Below are 19,615 nucleotides of genomic sequence, written 5' to 3' on the forward strand. Positions count from 1 at the left end.
AAATGATACACATTTTATTTCCATTAGAAAGTATCAGAATGTATTTTATTTCCTGTGCTCATGAGACCAGAAGTAAAGACAAAGGTGTGACCCAGGACTAAAATATTTGGTTCTGTCCCTTTAAAAGTCACTGGTCGATATTTGGTGGAAAGAGAAATTAGCTGTGGCATGCTCATGTTTCAGTTCAGATACACAAGTGGCTGATGCTCTGCGAAGCTGCCTGTGATGATGCATGTATCATTCATGCTGGGCCAGATGGAGATGACTTTAGCCTCGGGTTCTGCCCAGCCAGTACAAGTCTGGGCTTAAAACAAGTAACTTGTTTCTTTTCTTACATAAGCACAGAAAAACAATATTACACTATGGCTCGTAAAAGTATGCTAATTGGTGATGCTTTCCAGACATCTATGTCAAAATTAACTTGTAAATGATGCCTACTTGCTTACATTTCATTCAAGTTCAAATTATTGGCTCAGAAAGAGAAATGTTTACTTTTGTACACATTTTGGTTTCAACTTCCAAAACCATTGTTAGAAATTAATCTTAACCACTGAACATCTGCTTTAAAACCCAAACCCAAGTCCATCATTTTAATGACATCAATTACAAATATACCGTTTTAAAAATTCTACGGTGAAAAGTGGCATATTATCACAACATAAACCATTAAAACCAGAGCCCTAGTCCTAATGAATTACTCAAACTGTAGTTCACAAATTAGTAAGCACTCATTATCTCATGTTTAAAGTTAGTTTTTAGCCAATTCAATATCTCATTTATTCACTTATTCATCTATTCTCACCTAAATCTCCAGCTGCACTGTTATGTGGTCCTCTCATTCAAATATATCATAAGACCTATGAGAATGCCAATATCAAGAAAAAACTATGCCAGAACTGCCACACCCAATTAGCTTAATGCTGAATAAATGATGGTGGACCAGAGCCGCCTTCCTCCCATTCTCTTGGTAAGGATCAAACCAGCACTTACCAAAGGATTACAAGTAGAAAATGGGTTAGTTCACTGACATAAATAACTTTGCAGTGCACTTCATGATAATAAATTCTTTAACATATTTAAACCAATTTCCTTAAGACTATCAGAAATGGAACCTCTTTTCTCTTTATTTTTAATCAATGTTTTGCTGTATTATTTTAATTAATATATACTATCTTGATTTATGAGTGTCACATGAATGGCTGGAGGTAAAGGGACTTGAAGTTGATAGTATTCTTTTGTAGTCTGACAAACCAAATCTGGTCATGTGTTCTAACCACAGCTGTCCTGAGAACATTTTTAAGGTTAGTAATGCATCTTAACAAATCATATGTCTTAAAAAATTGCTGCGAGAGATTAATATTGCTAAGTCATTTAATAAATATTACAAATTCATTTAGCAAACTATGAGATAGGCACAAAAGAATATACAAAATCCAGTAAGATATAATCTCTCACAAAACAGAAAAAGAAACATAAGCCTGGTTTTGTCACAGTTTGGCTACCTCCCACACATTTCCTGCTATTAAAGGTGTTGTAGTCCACGCTTAGAGCACAGCTGGTAAAGGTCCCCAGCGGAGTGACGAGAATAGCAATGGCACACAGTAGGTACTCAAATAATTAGTAACTGATTGAACTAGGGCTCATTTCATGAATGTTTCCTCTCTTGAGACACTCAAGAGAGGAAACTTTCCTTCTTTACAATGTTAACACTGACTTTAATGGCACATAAACTCCCTAACAAGAAGGTTCAACCCCGATTCTCACCACACCTGGGTTGTGGAAGTGCCTTCCAGCTAGCTTCCTTGCCTCCATATGTTCCTTACCTCCTGTTTCTTCCTTATCTGTGGTTCCTCCTACTTCCTCCATCAAACTAAAATATTACAACATTGGAGGTCTTCTGTGGACAGAGGTGGAATTTGCTCTAATCTCTACAATTTCACATTATGTAAAAATCCAAAGCCTTCCACTTTTAACTATCCTGCTGGAGAACCCACAGGGCCATGCTCCTGCCTGCCCCACTACCTCAGACTCTCCTGAATAACCTGTACAGCCCAGTATCATTAGCCCAATTCTACCTATCCAAATTGATTTTCCTTTTCTCCTCAACATTCATCCTCTGTTCCAATCAGGCCTTTCTCTTTACTTTCTCTTCACATTCCATGGTCTTTTCTTTCCTTATGCCTTTAATGAATGTCCAGTTCACCCAATCATTCATACCCAATTTCTTCAGGACTCAGCTTCCTCCAAGGGATGTCTTTCTTTTAGAATTTCTATTACATACTAAAGATAAGGATTTCCACATTTATGTTGCAGTTTACAAATGACAAACTATTATTATACACTGCCTCCTATAACAGTGGTCCCCAACCTTTTTGGCACCAGGGACCGGTGCTCCTATTAGGATGATCTGAGGTGGGGCTGCGGCAGTGATGCTAGCACTGGGGAGTGGCTGCAAATACAGATGAAGCTTTGCTTGCTCGCCTGCCACTCACCTCCTGCTGTGCAGCTTGGTTCTTAACAGGCCACAAACCAGTACCAGTCTGTGGTCAAAGGGTTGGGGATGCCTGCCCTATAATCACCATTATAAGTAGGTTTTATTATCCCCATTTTTCTGTTGATGATGCCGAGGCCCTAAAAGACAAAGGTTTGTCAAGGACACTCATTCCTAAAGGGTCAGCACTGGGGCTCTAGCTTTACAACTCAAAGTCTAAACGGTCTTTCCATTATGTTATATCCCCTTCCAGTTACTGACTCATTTCTCTAATCCTCTTACAGAGAGCACTCTGAACATGTGTTCACTTTCTAAATTCCTTTTACCCACCTTCTATCCTCCATTTCCTCTTAAATTTTCACCGAATTATCTTCTGAATCTATCCTTCCACTGACATTTCGTTTGCCAAGTTCACCAATGGCTTCCACAAGAGCAGTTCTTGGCAGCAGAATTTGACTCAGTTGGTGACATTATTCTTAAATACTGAGTCCCTTGCTTCCTGGATAGCACATTCTTTTGGGCTCCTCCTGCTCACTAATACTTGCTCAGTTTCCCTCACTGGTTCCTCCTCTTAATTCCAATTTTCAAACATTGGGAATTACCCCCCAGGGCTTGGTACTTGGCATTCTTCTCTTTTCTATCTAAAAATGATTTCTTCTGATCCCATGGTTTTAAATACCACTCCAGACTAGAACTGTAGCCTGAACTCCAGACTCACATTCTGAAACCTACATGACTTAGGCCTTCTAACACCATTCTCTGCCCTCTCTGTGGCTTCATCACCTACCACTTTCCAACTCACTCGTTCTGCTACAGCCACACTGGCCACAACTTGCTACTCCTTAAACATGCCAGAGCTTCAGTGCCTCTGCTGACATTCCACTTCCTGGATCCTTCCCCAAACAGGTATAGGTGGCACACTCCCTAACTTAATTCAGGTCTCTGCTCAAAATCACTCCATCAACAAGGCCTGCCTGATCTACATAAAAGAGTATTCACCTCTCCTCCATGACCTGTATTCCCTTACTCTGCTTCATTTTTCTTTCAAGCACTTTTCACTATCTACATATTTGCATATTATATATTTGTTTTCTTATTCTCTGCCTCCCCCATTAAGATGCAAGCTCCATGAGGGAAGAAAATTTGTATGTTTTATTGACAGCTATATCCCTAACACTTGGAAGAATGTCTAGCATATAGCAAGACTCAATAAATACTTGTTGAAGAAATGACTGTGTGATAACATCACACAATTGAATAAGTACCATCTAATTGTTTAGTAATATAGTGTTATCTCCTGAACCATGTTTTAATTCCTTAAAGGCAGAATTTTGTGCCTTATATTCCAAATTTGTATGTAGTTGGCATAGTTGTGGACACACAGTAGGTGCTCAATAAAGAATGTAGCTGCCTGACTGAGTTGAGCAGTGCAGAGAAAAGCAGGATCAGAATTTGAAGGACATTCAACAACTAGTTATTTTTAGGTTATTCTATGTGTGCAGATTTTTACAAAGAAAATTAACTTATATAGTCCCCACCCAATGGGGATATAGTTTTATGATATTAAAAATGGAAAATCATATTATGTGTGAACATAAAAAGGTATATGAATAAATAAAAACATATCAATATCTTATGGCAAGAACTCAAGCTGAAATAAACTTAACTAAAAGATAGAAGAGTAAAAGTTGAGAGAATAGAGGGAATATGGGATTTTAACTCAAGAAACAAAGATTGAAATAAGAACTGAATAATATTCCATACAAAAAGCAAAAGGAGAATTAATCAGGAGAGGGGAAAGAAGAAGATAAGTGATTGAAGGCAAAGAATACAGCAACACATTTCTGTTGACAAGTTGTTTTTGAGAGGATGGAATATGTACCTTGAGGTTTTACATCAGTAGCACCCACATCTCAAATCAAAAACGTTAACAAAATAGGAGAGACCAAATCAAATTTGTGACAGAAATAAGGAGAAAACAGCAAGGAAAATCACCCGGGATCTAGATAAACAAGCCCTATAACTAGGGAGAGAAATAAGAAAGCACCCTGCAACAGGAGGAGGTAGGCCGGGGCGAGGATGCGAGGCTGCCCTGTCCTGCTTAGCTGAGTGGGACAGAGGCCATAGCCCCGCAGCAGCCCACAGCTGGAGAGGCCTCTTAAAGGGGCCGTGTCCTTGAGCGGACTTTCACGGTGATGGACCTCACACTGAGCAGCAGTACCGATTCGGCTGTATGCAGGGGGCACCAGAGACTTGCAGGGGGACACTGAGTTGTTGGAGCGAGCGCCAGAGGTGAGACTCGCTCTGTACAGAAGTGCCGGCGGTGTCCATTGTTCCTCTGTTGAGCCCTACCCGCTCCCAGTGTGTGGGCAAATACATCATCAAACTGGATAACAGAGGTCGCTCCCCCAGAAGATTCCCTGAAACTCCACCTCCCCCAACCTGTGGCCCCACCCAAGCCACGTCCAGTTGTGTCCTTGGTGAACGAGCTGCCCCTTGCTGAGCAGCACCTAGACTCACACTGGTGGCAGCTGACTGCGGTTTTCGGCATGGCCTCCTGAGGAAACTATAAGCACAGCATCTGTGGATTGCTTGCTGAATCTTAACAGGTGGCTCCGGAGGGGCACAGGCTGGGGCTAAATTTGGCCTGCAGCTGAACCCCTCTCAGGACTGTGCCATCGGTCACCTACTTCACAAAGCTGTACTAATAAGACTGGGAGATTTAAGAGCTTTGCTTACTACATAGAAACAGACACTGAAAGACAGCCAAAATGGGAAGTTAAAGAAGCAGAAACCATATGAGAGAACAGAACAGAAATCCAGGAAAAATGGATTCAGGCAATCTAACAGATGCAAAGTACGAAACACTGGCTACAAAGATGCTCAATGAACTTAGGGGAAGCATAGATGAATTCAGTGAGAACTTTAACAAAGAGATAAAAAACATAAAAATGAAAATGGAAATTATAAAAGGGAACCAGTCAGAAACGAAGAACACATTATCTGAGATGAAAAGTATATTAAATGGAATATACAGAATGAATAAAGAACAGGATCAAATGACCTTTATAGAGGATGGGGAAGCCAAGAACACTCAACCAGAATGGCAAGAAAAAAGCCAAGACTATAATAATAATTTAAGGAGCCTATGAGACACTATTAAATGTAAAAATATCCCTGCAATAAGGGTACCAGGGGAAAAAAAAAAAGACATTGAAGAGCTATTTGAAGAGATAATGATGGAAAACTTCCCTACCTGTTGAAGGAAATAGACATAAAACCCCAGGAAGCTCAGAGAGTCCCATAAACCAGGAACTTAAAGAGCCCCACACTAAGACACATCATAATTAAAATGCCAAGGTTAAATACAAAGAGAAAATCTTAAAAGCAGCAAGGGAAAAGCAAATAGTTACCTACAAGGCAGCACCCATGAGACTGGCAGCTCATTTCTCAAAAGAAACTATGCAGAACAGAAGGGCTTAGCACAAAATATTCAACGTGATGAAAACCCAGGATCTACAACCAAGAATACTTTATCCAGCAAAGCTATCATTTAGAATCGAAGGACAGAGAAAGAACTTCCCAGACAAAAATAAGCTAAGGGAATTTATCAACACCAAGCCAATATTACAGGAAATGTTGGAGGGACTTCTTTAAGAAGAAAAAGCATATATCAAAAACAGGAATAAAGAATGATAATACTATATTCCTATCAACGAGTACCTCAGATGGAAAAGAATAGACATAGAGACGTAGAGTGTAGCATGGGGAAAATGGTTAATAATGTTTTAATAAATATGTAAGGGGGAATAAGGGTACCAGAATTAGTGGGGTGATCACTTTGTGAGTTATGTGGATCTCTAATCACTATGCTATACAACTGAAATTGGTATATTAATGTATGCAACTATAAGTGGGGAAAAAAACTCATCGAATTGTACAATGTAAATGCAGGCAACTAATTGTCTATTATATTTCAGTAAAGCCAGAAAAAAAGAAAGAAAGAAAAAAAATTAACAAAATAGCAGCAGCTCTGGAACTTCAGGGTGTTGGGAGGTTCTGTAATATTTCCAAATTACTCTTAAAATCAATCCCTCTCTCTTGCCACAGATTATTACCAATAAGTTTTATTTCACAAACAAGTATGTGAAAACTTGAAAAGTTCATTGTGCTAACTGGAAGATTCTCTTAGCAATCTGTTATCCACATATTGTTAATGGAATTTTTGTACTAGAGAGAAAAAATTATCAAGAAATTATTTTTTGATGACTTAATTTATTCACAGAGCAAGAAGGATTAGAAACTGAAGAAAGTCATACTAAATTTACCAGTTAACACGTTTTAGCACTGAATAAATGTGTAATTTATTTAAGTTATCACAGTTGGTTCCTTAATAACCTAGTATTTCTTTCTGATTTTTCAATGTTACAAAAGCGAAATATGAATTCATTTCGTTAAGACTCGAAGTTACTTAACAAATACTCTGCTTCTCCTATAAGTTATTGTTTTTAATTTCCTACCCCAGAACACATCATCGCATTTGTTTAGCTCCCATACAATGAGAGCATCTCCATTTGTCCTAGTCTATACCTGTAAGCCTCCTTGTCTCATTAATGGGAGAAAATGCACTTTAGAATCACCTCTGCAAACATTTTACAGAGCTTTGGACCCCAGTGGTTGACTGAGCCTCTAATTTTTCTTCTCAGTCACAGACCCTCCTCAGCCAAGTCGCCACTGCCCTAACTATTTCCTCTGCCTTGTTCTGTGGGGCACACTCTCCCAAGATTGGCTGCTTCTTTGTCTCTGCTTCACTGAGTCCCTCCAACCCTCTGACATTAGAATTCAGATGCCAGAAAGGCTGGTTTTGTTTTCAAAAGGTTTGAATAAAAGTAATAATAATTCAAGTTACATTTCCAGGTAGACCAATTTGCTTAAAACGAATTATCTGCTGAACAGGATGCTTTTTATTTTCCAGATATCCTTATGAACTGAGGATATTTTAGATTTCAGAATTTTCTAAGAATTGTGAATCTATATTCTATCATCTTTCATGTTTCTAGAACTCTGGAAATAGTCAGAGCCATTGTCTGACTTTGGATCTTCCTTCTTCCCCTTCTCCAGACATCCTACAGAGGTGGGCCAGGAGAGAACTACTGCTCTACCACCGATTCAGCTATTCCTCGTTCACAGCCTTTTTTTGTTGGGAGAGGTGAAAAACTGTCTTTCCCTTCCATTCCCAGTAATGAGTGAGCAGCTATATTGAAAGAGACAATCTCATCCCACATATTTTTTCCACAATAATTGGTTTAAATTGTTTCTTCTTCAGTTGTATTTGATTCCTACCAACTTTTGCAAAAACAAAAACAAACAAAAACAAACAAACAAAAACAGAGCATATAAAAATTGGTGAACTTTTCTAGTTAGAGTAACCTGAAATTATTTTGGCTGTAGGACTATTTTCCTCATTTTTCTTTAAACTCTCAGCTGGAAACTTTTCTTGAATCTGGTTTGAATCATACTAAACCATTTTTAAATATGAAATGTTCAAAAGAGATGCATGACCTTGGCAAGGTCCCCTAACTTCTCAAGAAGCATCCTCACTTGCAAAATGACATCTTCTCTGCCTACTTCACAGGGTGATTGTGAAGTCAAAAGAGTTAACATAAATTTTATAAACTACATAAATATAGGATATAATATTTTCTCAAAGGCAGGTCTGAGAATCCCTAGCTAAGGCCCACAGGACCACTCCCGAAGGAGGACATACAGAGGTGGGGCCTTGAAGAGGTTTAAAGACACCCATGACGCCCTCAAGGCATGATTATGGCACCCAGCATAGTATATACTTGGTCAGTTAGCATGCCAGACATCATATGAACACCTACAAAATAGAATAAAGATGAAAGGAAAAGAAACAAGAAGAACAGCAAGGAGAAGAATGTATAATTAATCTCAGTTATATTCTGAGGCCAGCAACTATATCAAGAAATAAATAATTCTGTAGGCTACAATATTTTAAAGAAACTAAAATAGAACATTTTATACCATTTTTGTAAACTTATTTTCAAAATGCTTATCTTTACCAAACTGAAGATTTACCATTTTGAGATTTAGAATCAGGGTGTAGCCCAATTCCTTCTAATAATTAAAAAATAAAATCAGCTTAGCAGGTAAGAGCAAAACTTTATAAAATAAAAGTATGTATGAATATACATACATACACAAAATAACTTAGGAAAAATATTAAAAGGAAATACATCAAATATTAACTGGGATTATCTTTGCTATTGAATTTCTATTGATTTTTACTTTTCTTCTTTATGCTCTCTGAATTTTATGAAATTACAAGTGTTTTTAATATGTAGTAATTAAACTGAAACTAATATTATTGTGAGTGAATAAACAGATTGTGGTATATCCAGACAATGGAACATTATTCAGTGTTAAAAAGAATTGCACTATCAAGCCATGAAGAGAAATGCAGGAACCTTAAATGCATATTACTAAGTGAAAGAAGCCAATCTGAAAAGGCTACATAATGTCTGATTCCAACTACATGACAGTTCGGAAAAGGCAGAACTATGAAGACAGTAAAAGGGTCAGCGGTTTCCAGGAGTTGGGAGTAGGGATGAATAGGCGCAGCATAGAGGATTTTAGGGCAATGAAACTGATACTACAATGATAGATACATGTCATTATACTTTTGTCCAAACCCACAGAATGTACAACACCAACAGCAAACCCTAATGTAAAATAAAAACTTTGAGTGATAAAGATATGTTAATTAATGTAGGTTCATCAACTAATGCGCCACTTTGTTGGGTGATGCTGATGAGGAGGAGGCTGTACATGGGGCAGGGGCAAGGTGTACATAAGGAAACTCTGCACCTTCTCAATTTTGCTATAAACCTAAAATTGCTCTAAAAAGTTAAATCTGAAAAATAAATGTTATTGAAAATGTAAGAACGATAGGGCAGCAATAAACATCATGTATGTATGTTCTTGTTACTAGTCTCACAAATGTGGTATTTTCACCAAACCAGTATATTTTCCACATCATCTAAACTAGTAAAACTAAGAGTATTACTAGTTCTCTACAATGGCAGAGCATTTATCCACGGATACATTACAAACTAACAGGAAAAATCAAATCCTGTATAATAAGTGAAAATATTCACTTCTTATAACTAACAATAAATCTAATTTCTGTAAGAAAAGATGGCTTAGTGAAGATAAACAAGGCCCAGAAGAGTCCAAAGTCGTATTGCTGATTGTCACATGAAACCCTTTTTACCCTGGTCCCTTCACCTTGTACCCTAGTCCTTTATACTCTACACTGTACTAAGGACAAATAAAAGGATTACAAATAATATTTGAGATCCTAAGTTAGTTTAGATTTGCCTAAACTTCTGATATAAAGTTCTATAATGTTTTCCCCTAAAATTATTCTCAGATATTCAAAACCTTTGTTATTAGCAAGCAGCAGAAAAAGTACTGACCCGAAATCAGAAAATAGTTGACTGTCCTATTGTGAAGGACTTGGGTCAACTAACGCAACTTCTTGAGGCCTCAGTTTGCTCATTTGTAAAAGAAAAGTTAATGGATATAAAGCATCTAGCATAGAGCCTCATGAACTAATGAACATTAGTTGTTATCCTGCAACCCCCGAGTCTTACTCCCAAACCCTCAACTACTGGTAACACGCATTTTGAATTGGTTGAGTTTTGTTACACTTTATTCAGCTTTGGAAGCCTCTCTGCAAATCAAAATGCAGTTGGAAGCCCATTTTGTAGGTCAGAGAAATGCTTACCTTGTGCTGACGAAGGGAGTGATGCTGAGAGAAAGATGGCTCAAAGGCACTGGTAAGGAAAGTAGGTCTAGTGACTGACAAAGAAGTGAGGAGAATGGAGTGACAAGATAAACTGAGATAAAGTGGGAGACTGCGGGATGGAATTCTCAATGAGGGCAGAGAGCAGGTGCGGTGGGGATAGGGGACTGAAACTGTACAAAGATATGGTTGTGGTCAGAAAGTAGACAACTGACAATAAAGTACAATCTATTAGTCATAAACTCTTGTAAGTTATAAAAATTAAAGCTGGCACCCTGCTAACTTTACTTACCTTTATGTTCTGATACATTCCAAATAAGAATTGGGTACTAACCCTTGGCTTTATTCCCACTTTTGCTGTGGCTTCCTCAAGATAGGTTCCGAAAGTTATTTCATGAGCACCTGGCATTCAGAGTCTCTGACACAGAGCAGGCTTGCCATTAATGTTTGCCAATTAATGTAGAAACTAATGTAGAAATAAATATATATTTATTTTATTAAAGCTGATTTTTCTTAAGGTTAACTGATTTTAATTACCAAAGTCCCCAAGAACAAAAGAGTCTAAGCAGTAATGTCAGAGTTTCACTGAATTGCTACAGGTACTTTGTGTATTTAAGATCCTAATGTACAAATAAGAATATTTTTTATCCAATATCCTAGGTAAACGTGGAAGAGACAAGTGTGAAATTTTCCTGACGTAAAAACTATTAAATTCATTCCGAGAACTAGCCAAATAGTACCAGGGACAGAACTAGAAATAGAACTAGGTTTGGCGTCAAGAGCTCTTTGCAATAGTTTAAAAAAAAAAAAAAAAAGGATAGTTTTCTTCTAATAGACTTTTTGGTGCAATTTATTCCAATTTTGAAAAGAATGAAAGGAGACATTTATAAAATTAGCCAGAAATGCCACCTACTCCTTCAAACACAAGGACCTCTCCCTTCCCCATAAAAGTTTTTATTTACAGCTATATTTGACTCATCCTGTTGAGTTCTTAGCATAGAGGCACACAGCAAAGGTGGTAAAAACCAGAGGCATCTATCTAGATCATCAGATTTCCTTCCTCTGGTCAGTTTGTGCCACAAACCTTATGCTGCAAAAGCTACATTTCACCCTTCAGTGTCAGATTTTTCCTAATTCAGTTGCAAGTTTTTATTTACTTATATTTCAGTTCTAACAAAAGAGAACAAAGAGGTGGTGACTCTACACCGCATGAGGGCTTCTCCCAGCTGTCACTGATGATGAAAGGTTGACCCTCCATAAAAATGAATGCTTGGTGCTGTTATATCTTGTAAAGTCCCTTTCTATTAACCAACTTCTATTAATACATCACCACTGGGCTAGTATGTGACAAATTAACTACAATCAAACCACACCTTCAGCACAGCTCCTAGACAGCCTGGATGACAGTGAAGGGAAAGGTACCTTTCCTTGGGTTATTCCAGTTCAACCAAGGAATTGCTGCATCACATCTCACAATATATAGAACCAATATGTATATTTAAAAGGGGCAAAAATATGCTCTGTAAATAACACAATGGGCATATATCCTACATTTTAGTTCATCTACGCTTTCCTAATTATAAAATCCAAAAACTTCTGCATCCCTAGCTCTGGCAAATTACCTTGCTATGTCTGATCTGTGCCACCAACGTAGAATTCTAAAAATACCCAAGGGAGAGTCCATGTGGGAATCCTGAGAGGTGATCAAAGCATGGGACCTTCTACAGACACGCTATCCAAATCATCAACTTTTGCTCCCTTTAAATCTTAGGACCTTCATGAAAACCTCTGTCCTTCTTGATTATACTTTAGACATTATCATGGCCATGTATCCAACCTTCTATAAGCCCTAACCACAGAAAACTGTGTCACAGTTTCTCTAAAGGAAAGAGAAGTTGGTTCATTAGTCTTAAGTAAAGTCCTCAAGGAAGAAAGGCACTCAGGGAAGAACGGACAATCAAATAGTTTTTGTGGGTACACCAACTGGTCTTCTGTTGCTTTGGATAAACCAATACTATCAGTTTCATGGCTTATTCCTCAGGGAAATACAGCCAGCCTCAGTTCACAGTATTTCAAAGGTATTACAGAAAATAAAGAATAAATGCCCTTTCACATGCAAGTGTCCATATGTATAACGAAGAGACTTTTCCTATAACTGAGAGGGCTCCTTCTTATAATAGCAGTAAACCACACCTCTGTTCAGTTGTTTTTCTTCCCAGTATCAATCTTTTGGGCTCAAGAGCAGGAAAAAAAGATAATAAATGCCCTTTAAGTTACCTTTTTCTATGGAAAAGACAGCTGTAGTTTTTAAGAATGCTTAAAAACTGCTTTAAAAAAAAACTGTTTTGAAAATAAATTATCTGAGGATGAGGGGTAGGTGGAGATCCAAATGTAGAAATCATGAAAAGAACTAAAAAAGCCCAAAAGTTCCAAGGCCACCAAGAAAATATCATAGACAAGGAAGAAAGAAAGCCAGTAAAAGTGAGTGGGTTGTGACTTCTGACCCACCCGTGGCTGTGGGTGGCTCTCCAATGGTGATGATGCTGTGGAAAGGCAAAGTGTAGTGGCTCAAGGGTCTAAATGTGCTTAATGAACCAAGGAGCTCAAGTTATTTTGGGAGGAAAGAAAAATATGCTTCCTGAGTATTTTTCCTTTCCCCTAGCTTAGCACCACACCCACGTTGCCTTCTTCCCAGTCGTGTCACCTGTTTCAAAGTCTTTTTCTTTAGTCTCTTTGATTACTTTTTTCCTTTAGAAAAAATTATGTCCACTTATTTCAAAACAAAGAACTCATCTGAGAATGCTATATATGTATGTGCACTTTGTTTTTCATAGTTTCATCAGCGACTATAAGTGCTTAAAACAAACCATCTGCAGGTGTGCTAATTGCTCAGATAGGTATTTAATAAGCAAAAGAAAAGATTAAAGAATAAATTTAAAAATAAAAACTCTGACGCTTGGCTTCACTGAGAAAGGTTAAGCCAGGAAGCCCGGCTCTTTGCTTCTCTACGGCTCAGGGTCCAGAGTCTAAAGGAATGGCATATTCTGAAAGCCTTTCTCAAATTTGCTCAACTTCTTCGCTGTTCTGCCAGCTTTTAAATGCACAAAGGTTTGTTTTCATAAATAAATCCTGCCTATTTATTTCCTCTCCCTTTCCTTCTCTGAGCCGATAAATTCCCTGAGGGTGATTTTTGGATTGTATCTCTCAAGTTCCAGGTTATATGAACTTTGGTGTCACCTGGAAATGCTTTTAATTTCTTCGAGTATGGAAGGAAAATAAACTAACTTCATAAAACCCTACCTTTTGTATCTGGCATGTACAAGTCAAATAAACCTGAGTTTTTTCTCACAATAAAAAAGTCTCACCCTCTCTCAGCCCCAAATTCTTAATAATGCATCTTTCTGATTATGAACAACAATTTTTTGATCATGTGGCAGATCTGTTCCTCTTTTTGGTCATATTTTTCTCAATTAAAGATTCTAATGGCCATTGAAGCAAGACAAATTACCCTCATCATTTATGTCTACAAACCTCTGTGACTCTGAGCTTCAGAATTATAATGGGAAACAGAAATCGTGCCTTTGATTTTAAAAGCAGAAAGGTGGAGCTTTGCTGCACTTCATAAACACACATAGAATCACTAGGATGGAAGGGATTTGAATGAAAAGCCCTCCAGTTAAATCTTCAGCCTTCAGTAACCCATTTTATCAACAATTCTTATAGTCAAGAAGTTCTTCTTTAAATCTAACCTAAATCTATCATGCTTCAGTTAAAACCTATTCTTTCTCTGACTGCCAGAAACAAAACAGCTGGTCACCATACACAGCTTAATAACTCCTCATAATTTTGAAGTCTGTTATTAAGTCATTTTTCAGTCTCCTCTTCATGAAGCTAAATAATCCCAAGTCTTTCAACTTATCCCTTATAGGTTCAATTTTACAATCCTTTAATCATCATCTATGCTCTTTGCTAAACATTCTTAAGTTTTCCATGTTGCTCTTATGTTTTAAAATCCAGCTCACCTTTGGAATTACTTCTTGTCCATAAAAGCCCAAGACTTTAGTGTATTACAGTCCAGAGAATCTATTCAAATAAGTAACCTACTGCTTCGTTTGGGTTGTTTTTAATACAAACCTGCTCCTATGTTTTCTTCTCTAAGAAAAACATGTTCTTCAGGACCCAGCATTCTTACTGAGTCACAGAGGAGCCATTTCCACCTACTCCCACTCAATCTTCCTCACCAGAGCTCTTCAAGGTCTTTCTCAACCCACTTTCCCTCAATGATCCTGTTATAAAATGAGTAGCTAGCTAATCTGATCTGATCCACTTGTTTAAACCAAGTTGTTAACCAAAAATGTTTTTAAAAGCTTTAGCCTTTGCAGATAACATCTATGATGGTCTGTCCTCATAGCCTTAACTCACAGAAGAATCTCAGGCACCCTAGTTAAAATCAAACGAGAGAGGTTCGGGGCCAGTGGGAATGAACATGGAAAATTCTTCTGTGCTCCTCAAATTACACCACAACAGCCTTGGATAGAATTATGAAATGGGCAACTTTTGGGAGTGTGATTCTAGTCAACTCTTTTTGCTACCTTCTCCTAACCATTCAGGTATTTCTATCCAAATTAGATATTGATTCTGATACCGATCATATTCACGGCTTTGTACATGATGTGTGACATTTGCCTTGAAGCCTCTTCCCCCACTCTTCCTAGAGCTGGCCTTTTCTCTGCTCTAATGTTATTTCATCAAAGAGGCCTTTCCTGCACACTCTAGAACAAGTTCCTATTTGTCGCCTAATGCCCCATTATTCTTTATTAATACATCAGTGCCCGTTATAGCACTTATCACAATTCACGATTAGATGCAATTATAAATAAATGTTCATTTACTCATTTCTTGTCTGTGTTCCCCACAGAATGTAGGCTCCTCAAAGGCGGGGATCATGTCTGCTCTGCTTTGTATGCCTGGCATCTGGCTAACAATACACACTCAAAAATTATTAAATGTCCTCACTTCCAGAAATATTTATAAAGCATCTCTAATTGTCATTTAAAAGACTCTGTCGGCTAATATAAAGGGGGATGGTGTTTTTAGTGGTAGACGGGGTGGTGGGAGGAAGGAGTCCTTTTCAGATCCATCTAGTCTTAGTCATTCAGGCAAGGCTATGCCTCCCCATCACAGAGACAGCTGCTGCCTCTTCTAAGACACTAACTGGAAACTACTGCCAGTCCCATTGTCTTTCTCCTGCTCCTTAAAGTAGTTAATCTCATTTCCAGTTATTTTCTCTCTTTTCAGTTTCAACATAGTCATGTCACTTGTAGCATTCTTTTCCTGATGCTATTTCCTCACTGCTGTTTCCTTCACAAAAATACTAGCATTATTATAGAAAAATATTCAGGAGACTACATATCAAAATATTAGCAGTGGTAATCTTTGGAGATGTGCTTATGGATACTTTTTACTTTCTTCTTTTGATTAATTTTTATTTTCTAATTTTTCTACCAAATAGACTTGTTTACATTTTCTACTTGTGTCATTTTTTTTTTAAGTTAATTTTTTGTTCAAGTACTAACTTTATCTCACTAGTATTCAAAGTGAAATTCTATTGAGGGTTAACTTACACAACTTATTTTCATCTTACGAAATTCAGTGTTTTCAGCTCTGTTAAACCTTCATATTAATGAATTCAATATTCATTCAACAAATATACACACATACATACTACATATATGCCTCTGTGGGTGAAACCTTATAACTTGGGACTTATTTACTATATAGAAATGCTACTACATCACAGGCTTGCTTTTAGATCATACTACTTCATAATATCAACCTAGAACCAAGAATAAAATCCCTGGGCCCAAAACCAGGAGCTGCCACAACTTTAATGACAAAGCATCAGGGAGTTTCAGTAGTAAACAACTGAACAGGCAGAGACCTGGGCTCCTTGTCCACCTCCATAAATCATCTGCTGACTTGCAGAGCGACATAGAACAAATTACTTTTCAAATGCCCATTCCTCAGTTTACCCACCTGTAAAATCCATAATGCACCCCTCAAAGGGATGTAAAGACAATCAGTGAGGTAATGTCTAAGCATTTGGAACTCCTTGGCAGAAAGGCGCTACATAATTACTATTTGGTATTTAAGTTGCCCTTCATGTGTGCCAAGTACTTTATGATCATTCCTTAGGAGTTACTCCCAGCTACTCTGATGCTGTCTTCATGTCTATTTCCATTTAAAGGATGAAGAAATTGTACTAGAGAGAAATTTAGTGATTTGCTGAAGATCACTAAGATAGCACTGAGGTCTCAAAAGAGCAATTTCCAAGTCTTTCAATTCCCTTACCCATAACTAAACCCACATCTTAAGTACCAACTACCCATATAGATGAATTCCCTGTCAAATTACTCCGAAATAGCCCTCATGGTACAAAACACATTGTAACTCATTTTTGTAGGATAGAGTGAATAGCAAAGAGGTGAAACAGAAACCAAAGCTCTAGAATTAGTAACCAGACTTCATTATGACCCTTCTTTACACATCTATATTTCTCTTCACTTCCGGTACAACAGCCTGTGTTTTGGTAACTTCATAATCTCCTTGAAGGGCCCATATTTTTCAACTAATAATTTCCAGAGCCAACCCTGAGGAGGCATAGAGCCCAGGTTAAATCATCTTGAGTATTACCCTACCAAAATTCATGTTAGCATTTTCACCCAAGTTGTGGCTCATGAAAATTAGTGCTAAAGAATGAGAAGATGCACATTACAGAGGGTGCATGTGCAATCCAAGAGTTAAAGGAAAGGCAGAAAGTACCAGCTCACTTTAATATCAGCTCACCTCTTCCCTACCAGCCCCTTCCCACACAACTCCAACGAGAAGCTCACAGGGCCAACAATGGAGTCACCCCATCCACTATGTCTAGAGACAGTTCTAACCCAGATCATGGTCTCCCAGCTCTCTTAAACCATGCTCCTTTAGCCCACACAACTGTTTCCTTCCCTCTGCTTCATTCAATCATTCATTTCCATATAAAAGAAGCATCTTTTGGTCCTGAGTCTTATACTCTCACTAAAATGACAGAAAATGTATGGAACCAACATCTAAGAAATGCTACTTTGGTTGTTCAATGAGTAACAGCCAGAAGACCTCAAGGATCAAATGTCACAAAAGAGTTCTTTAATATAAATTTGGATAGAAATGCCCAAAACACCTCAGGGCCTGCCCAAGGCAAAATGGTGAAGTAGGGGATTTAATTTCCTCTTCCTATATTCCCCTTCCTTTGCCTTCTCCCTCTCGCAAGAACATTCCCTCCCACCTCTATACCAGTTGGCCCTGGACTCTTTGGAGCTCTCCATGGTAAAAGGTGCTTACACATCTCCCTTCATCCATCTTCCATGAAAATATATCTGTCTTGTGTTCCATTCCCTTAAATACTACTCCAACTAACCCGATAAGAATGGCCTGAAAAATCTTAGCTCAACTAAATGACTAGTAGTGTGGCTCTTGAGCACTCATAGGAGACAGACTTTCAGCAGAGTGTCTCTCACGTCACATCATCGTGGCAGCCAGTGTACACAACTGCTGATACTTACAGGAATAACTGAGTTTACCATTAACAGGTTCTCACTGAAGAACTACCAAAGGATTTACATTAGGAAAAAGGAAAATGCATCTTGAAGAAAGAAATGAGGTGCATGAAGGAACGGTGAGCTAATAAATCAGTAAACATATAAATACCAAATAAATAATTTTAAACACTGATAATAACTAATCCAGGGAGTATAAAACAAGGATAAAAATATCAGACAAGAACCTTAGAAGAGAGGGGTTGAGTGCAGTTTAAATGCATGCTAAAGTTATATTATTCAAGAGGTGGACAGAAATCACAATTAATCTTATTAAGACAAATTATTTTCAAACCAGTAGAGGAGGAAAGCTGGCACATATCTAGAATAAAACTGGATAAGAAATACTCTGTAAAACCCTGGGCTCTTAACAGTACATCATACCTGAAAAGCGTCAGAAGCTCACACCGGTACTTAAAGTTGGCAGTGACTGCCTTCAAGGCCAGCGAAAGCCCTGCCTGCACATCTGGCTCACTGTTTACCTTCTGGTGTCCAGACTCCACTGTCACTCTCTCTTTATCTCCCCACACTGCCCCCAATAAAGGATTCTAGATCACTTATTTTCATCTTAATATGAATTTAAGTCTGAGTTAGCTTTTCCAAAGGTATTTGGATTTAAACTTTAATCCTAAATTTTCATAAAGTGCTTCTGTCTACTAGCAGAAATTTGGAGAGGAAAAGGGAGCCCTTCCTTTGCTACTTTAGCACCACGTCCCAAATGTCATCTCCTATTTGAACTGCTGCATATGATCTTAATTAATATTTTCGATCTAAATGGCTTGTATGCACTCTAATTTCCAAAAGTTACTTCAAAAACATGAGCGATTATTTTCCATACTATCTAAATAAAAACTTTTGATATTTTTTGTGCCGACCAAAGATGTGCTTTAGTTGACATCATAATGTATCCTATAAATATGGTAAGTAGGAACAAGTACGAATATGAAGAACAAGACAATGAATCCTTTTTCTCTGTTATTTTTAAGTATATCCTATTCTCCTCTGGTCCGATCGTCCTTGAAGAAAATGTTATGGTACAAACAAAAGAGAAGTAAAGTAGTTCAGTGACCTATGAGGAATTATCTCTCTTGGGAAAGAAAATTTATTTTTAAATAAATAAATAAACCTTTTAAGTCCCTGACACTGTTTTAAGAATGATTCCTGATTACACCAAGATACAAATTACTGACACATTTGGATCAAGTATATGTGTGTTTTTAGAACACATATCACTTGAAAACCTGCCATGCATGCTATATTTAGTTAGAAATAAATATATCTACTGGAACATATGCACGTGAAAATGTGCTCTTATTATAAAAGCCACAGCTCCTTGTTAACACAAGTCCAATACAATGAGAAAGCACATTCAGAACTGAGAAGTCAGGGAAGAGTGCAAAGGAGGGACACGAGCATGTTTTAACGGCTGTGATAATTTGCCATGAAAGGATGTTAAGGCCATAGCTCCTTGCTGCAGCATGCCATGTGCTGCTGAATTAAATTACTGCCATGCAGTCTGCTAGTGAAGGAATGTGTAAACAGGCCATATATCCTTGCATCAGATCCACAGAATGTTGCACAACAGAAAATGCCTCTCGATGTGTCATTTCCTTCTTGGCCATCTTCCCAGCTCCTGACAGTCAGTCAACAAAAAAAGTACTG

General features: G+C 37.8%; 1 protein-coding gene across 7 annotated transcripts in view; it reads right to left on the reverse strand.

Moving 5' to 3' along the window:
• RUNX2 (runt related transcription factor 2) overlaps window positions 1-19,615 on the reverse strand; it is a 224,687-nt gene that overhangs the window by 182,376 nt on the left and 22,696 nt on the right. The window lies entirely within an intron of this gene.

This window comes from Pteropus alecto, unplaced genomic scaffold (genome assembly GCF_000325575.1).
Source record: "Pteropus alecto unplaced genomic scaffold, ASM32557v1 scaffold7, whole genome shotgun sequence".
In the NCBI taxonomy this organism is placed as follows: domain Eukaryota; kingdom Metazoa; phylum Chordata; class Mammalia; order Chiroptera; family Pteropodidae; genus Pteropus; species Pteropus alecto.